We start from the raw sequence: 6000 nt of genomic DNA, 5'->3' as shown, positions 1-6000 counted from the left end.
GAGTTAATATTGATAAATTTCTTGAATATGATTGTTTAGGCGATCCAAGTCAACCTTCCTCGTCTTCTCAGTTGGATCAGTGACATTTGGATAATCTGTGAGTAGATATTGATTTTATTTATAATTTTAATATTATTATTATATATTCAAGGTGTGCTTATGCATTCATTTATAAATATATATATATATATATATATATATATATATATATATATATATATATATATATATACTAGACGCGCCTTTATATTGCATATTTTATTGATGAAATGATTGTGGATATCATCTTAAGGTAATTTGGAGCTCTATGTGTATGTTGGTATGCGTGTGGTGTGGATATGGATATGGATAGGATAGGTAGTCACGGCTGCAGCTTGACAAGCTGGGACTCGATCCCTATACGTGGATAAGTCAAGGTGAGTACGGCTTTGAGTTGATTTCATTGACCCCCGCACTTGAATTATTAAGAGAAAGTCCAACTTGAGTTGACATCTCTGGCAGGTATTAGAATTAAGAGAGCTATATAGGGGATTAGCTCTCATATGCATATTTATTGATGTGACAAATGAGAGTGTGAGTGCTCCAAATTATTTTTTGTGTAAATATTATCTGAATTATTTGAAATTATGTATGCATGTTGCATTTCATACGTAGGAACGTATTGGATTTAGATAGTTATAAAAATTATATTTAAAATAAATATCTTACTCTATGAATTGAATGCTTACTCTTATTCAACTATCTTTCCTCAGGTGATAGGTGAACTTATTAAAAATAACCAGCTTTCTTTTCTTATAAGTTAAATCAGAAAAGTTCAGTTTACTTTTATTATTTTTCATTAAATTTTAGAATTCCGCATGTACTAATAGTGTATTATCCTTATGTTAGAATTATGATTCAAAATCCTAGTGGGATTTGGAGAGACCTTTTCCTAATTTGAGTGGGAGAAATATTCCTTAATAGGATAGAGGAATATTTCCTACGTAAAGTCGAACTCTTATTTTAGCGTTATTCCTAAATTGAGTGGGACTCCAAATCAGATTAGGATTGAGGGAATTAACACTATAAATAAGAGAATAGTGGAAAGGGTTATTTGGCTTTTGTCCATTGAAGAGAGTGGCTTTCAGCTCATGAAGTGAGGCTGTCGCCCATTGTAGAGAGGGGCCTTGCTAATTGCCGCGGATTTGGCTCTGCCCATTGATGAGGGGCTTTTGCCCATTGTAGTGAAGAGAGGCTTCGGCCTAAGGTGGAGAAAGGACATAGAATTCAAGAGGAAGGAATTCTTGTCCATTAGTGAGAGATCTCTTGCCCATATAGTTGAAGGCACCCTTTGTGGTGTTGTGTTGTAATAGTAAATTCATTGAGTTATATTTAGAGGAGACTGAGAGGGACTAACTAATATATTTACTATAAGCAGTTTGATATAATGTGGGTTTTCTTGGGTGTAATTGGGTTAATGGATAGTATAGCTTTGAGCTTGTAATGATGATTTATTATTGTTAATAATGGATGATGGCATGCTTGTGGATGTAGCCTTATGTTGAGAGGGTGAACCACGTAAATATTAGTGTTTTGTATGTTTGCTTTGTTTCTTTGTAGTTTACACACTTCCGCAGTGCATAACACCTTATTTGGGGTTGTGTTAACTAAACATTTGGAGTTGTAACCTTATTTATGTGGAAATGTTTGAATGCATCAGATATTCACTCCTTTGGTTGAGGGAGCTGAGCTCCCATTTAATTATTTATCTGTTTTGAGGATTGTGAGGGTGAGCTGAGCTCCTCATATTGTTGTTTTATTGGTTTACAGGTCCGGTGAGTTAAGGCTCCTCATTGGATAGTTAAATTTATGGCTGGACTCTGTCCGTTTGATTTCTTGAAATTGGACTATATTTATGGGCTTTATAATTGGGTAAGAAATAGTTAGGCTTCCTACGGGTTTTGGGGGCTTATGCTGACCTAATTCCTAGTACTGGTCCGGCTCAAAAAATGGGTCATGACAAAGTTGGTATCAGAGCTTATGCTCTAGATTCATGGGAAAGTGTGTACCTGGGATTGTCACATGCGAAGTATAGGTTCCTATTTCGTCTTTTTCTATAACTCCTTATTTTTAGATTCTGTGTTATTCTTTGGGTACTGTAAAAGCATTTCAATTTAGTGTCTTAGTCTTCATGGAGTATATGGTGATGTAAACTTGAGCTAGCAGACATGTTGAGATCTGCCAGGGGGGTATATACTCTAAGAAATGTCATGTTTTTGTCAAAATAGGGCTAAATAGTATGCCTATCTAGTGCAAGGCACGAGTACATAAATGTGAGTTATGGCAGTATAGCTACCCTAGATGGAGGTAAGGGTACCACTATTGGCAGTTATTAGTGGATAACCCAGTCAGGGCAAGTTTATGCTATTAGTGGGTTAAAGAGAGATAAGAGGTTGAAAAACCTGACCTATTAGGACATACTGTAGTGACTTACGTAATGCTCTTATTATTTGTGTGGTAAGCTATAGATTACAGTACTGACATGAGATTATTATGTATAACTATGTGCATCCCTAATATGTTCTACATCGATATTTGCAGCTAGCTTTTCTTTTGGTATGGATATACTGAAATAGAGTTCTGTTTTTACAAAAGAGTTTGGGACTCCTAGTTAGAAGTTTAAAATGCTTAAGCTAGAATATCAAAGGTCCCAGTTGGGCGATAGCTAGAGTTAGTGACTCGATTACCTTAGCATGAGCTAGAGTTATATTAGGAGTTGCCATAAGATTAAAGGTTTCAGTATAGTCACAAGTAAAGGTAGCACCTACAGAGTGAGACCATCTGGTCTTCAGTATGGGGTCTTGGATAGTTTTGGCATTACAATGGACATTTTGCCTAAAGTTTAGTGAAAATAATATCTTCTTTGTGTGGTAGCAAGGCACATAATATGACTTTACTCCCCTAAAAAGGAGATCAGATGCTATAAATAGTGTTTATAACTTGTGAAATGACGCTTTAAGGAGTTTATAGTATGATAAGAAAGCAGATAGCTAGACATGGTTGTGGTAAGGTGACAGATGTAGTATCTCCTTTGCAGTTAGTTATGATGTAGAATATAGTCTTATCCTTTCAGGAGAGACAAAAGATTACTACTGGTGATATTGACCTACGAAATAGTGTCCCAAATGAGACTGTAGAGTGAGGTAGAGAGTTGTTAGCTTAGGTATCCTAGAGAGGGTACAAGTTCCATTATAAAAATCATAAGTGATCAGATCATTATGGATGTAAGGCCTTTGAATTGAATGACTGGTTTGGATAACCTATATCTTAAGTTTTGGCTAATTGAGTAGAAATAAGAAAATAGAATCCTTGTAGATCCCCTCCTTAAGGTAGTAGGGGTAGTATGTAGTCTAAAGGATAGGGACATAGATCACATAGTAAATGCATGATTACTATTCTCTGAGTTTCTTTTCAACTTCTTATTACTCAAGAAACGAGTACACTCTAAACAGAATAATGTTAAGGGCAGTAAGTCAACAAAGGCAAATGACAGAATGCTAGTAAATATAGAAAGTGCAGAAATAAAAATTTTGATAGTTGGTTGTAGATGTAGCATAACCTGAATGCCAGTGGAAGTACTAGCTAGAGTGGTCAAAGGACCAATTTTGAGTAACATCGAGGTGTAGATGAGTTGGTGGAGACAGTGAAAAGGTACAAGTTTTTGACATGATAGTCAGGTCAAGAAAGAGAATAGAGTTAAAGAATAAAATAGTTAAAGTTCAGATTTGGGTAAGATAAAAGAAGTTAGCTAAAGAACAAACTGAAAAGCCCAAATTAGGATAAGATTAAGAAGAGTAGAGTCTGAATACAGAAGAGAATATTTATAACAGTATAGAATCCAAAAATGCAGAACTTAGAGTAGGTTGTACTTGGTGCAGTGTTAGGAGCCAGAACATGAAGCTCAGAGTTATAGGATTTGGAATAGACTTTGTTTATTTTTCTGTCCCTAAGGTAGAATAAGAGACAATGATGCAAGGACCTTTTAGATTATTAATAGTATAAGAAAAGTTAGATGAGGTACACAAATGAAGTAGGTAGTAACCGGAGGGTGTGTAATGGTAACTTGAACTATCTGATCAGACAAAGAAATGAAGTCAGCAGATAGTGAGTTGAATAAAACTCAACCTAATGGATTTAAATATGCCCGATGAGAGAAAAGAATGAGGGATAATGACATAGAGATTTGATGTTAGAATTTAGAATGGTGAGACCTAAAGTCCGTAATCAGAAGTTAGGCAAGTGTTTTTAGTGTGACCAATTTGGTAACTTTGTGAGGAAACATGAGTGACAATTTGATAATAGGTAACAGAGTAATAGTAGAGGATAGGACACATATAAATGTTACTCACAAGTTACTAAGAAGTAGAAAGATCAAATTAATGAATATAAGACTAGAGATAGTTCTGGAGGCATTTGATAGTGGGAGGTATCTTCCAAAATACTACAGAAGACAAGGACACAGGGTAATAATGCTAGGTATGAAATACAATGGAGTGTAAATAGATATAGTAAATTATGAGATTATATGCTAGGCAGAGCAGTGGTACAATAAGGAGTTGGTGCAGTAAAACACTATAGGTAGAGCACAATAATTACGAAGAGATAATGAAAATTGAAGAGGAGGATCAAGATATATGGGTAAATTTGAAACTAAAGTCTAGAAAGCTATAGGTAATAGATGTGGCTATATCAAGAAGAATGAATGCGTAAAGTATCTTATCAGGGATTGTGATACAACACCTATTTCTCACTACCATGATAGTTCAGGTGGAAATTATAGGTTCAATGATACCTATCTAACTATAAAGAGCAATTCCCTACAAAGGATAGTAGGGAATGTAACACCCCTATTTGTATAGCCTAGTATATTTTACTGTTCCGGTGACCTGTGTCAGTCCGGACAATTAAGGGGATTAGAACCACATCTAAGACACCTAGATAAGCCTTGAATGAAAATAAATAGTGACTATCTGATAGTAAGTATAAATAAGAAAAAAAAAACAGAACATAAAAGGTTAAATGAACCGAGAGTCACAGCGATGGGTAACCTTCTTGGGAAGTGACTGTGAGGTCAGTCTTAACCTGAATTTTGAATCGAAAAATGTGACGCCGCGGTCCTTAGGACTATTATGAACCTAGTGGAAAAGAGAAAATCACGAAAACGAATTATTAAGTAGGTCAAATAATTAGGTAGGGAATCCGAAAAAAATATCGAATAACTTCCAAACCGGATTGAACCAGTGAGGGGCAATTTGGTCAATTCACTCCTAGAGCTGACTCCTGACCTAACTGTCCTTGACCAACAAATTAGGACACCCAAAATGTGGTATGTGGGTGTAATTGGATTTCTCATACCTATTAAGTATAAGAAAGTCAATATTTTGACTTGAATAGTACCATAAATAGTAACCTCAAAATGAAAATCTTCAAGAACGTTAGTTTAAGCATGTTATGGCCAGCATTGAGCATACATGAATTTAATTATTGGATTTATTATGAGATAAGATACTGAAACACTGTAAATTGTGTGTTTCAGCTGAAAAAGACTTGGAAGGGATAAGGAACTGTGTCAAGGCCTAGAGGCGACTTACATAAGATCTGTGCACAATAATTCTTATTTAAGTATTTTATTCTTGAAAATTTGATTTCTGTGTTAATTGTGAATTGTGTTGCCATTTTATAATCACAAATATGACTTTGGAAATTGATCAAATTTCTCACAAATTATTTGAGTAAATTGTTTTGAATTGAATTTGTGTTGACACTTAACATGACAGTACTACATGATTCCTCCTCCTTTTATGGGGTTGAGATCGTTAATTTTTCTCCCTCTATGGCTTACCGGTTGAGGTCGAGATCGGATGAGTACTCATTAGCTAGCTAGCTACCTCCCTCATTGATTTCGATTAGTGAGGTTGTAGATTGCTTTGTCGTAGTGTACAATACGGCATTGATCAGAAT

This window comes from Hevea brasiliensis, chromosome 10, assembly GCF_030052815.1.
Source record: "Hevea brasiliensis isolate MT/VB/25A 57/8 chromosome 10, ASM3005281v1, whole genome shotgun sequence".
Taxonomy (NCBI): Eukaryota; Viridiplantae; Streptophyta; class Magnoliopsida; order Malpighiales; family Euphorbiaceae; genus Hevea; species Hevea brasiliensis.
Note: the sequence above shows the minus strand (reverse complement) of the source record.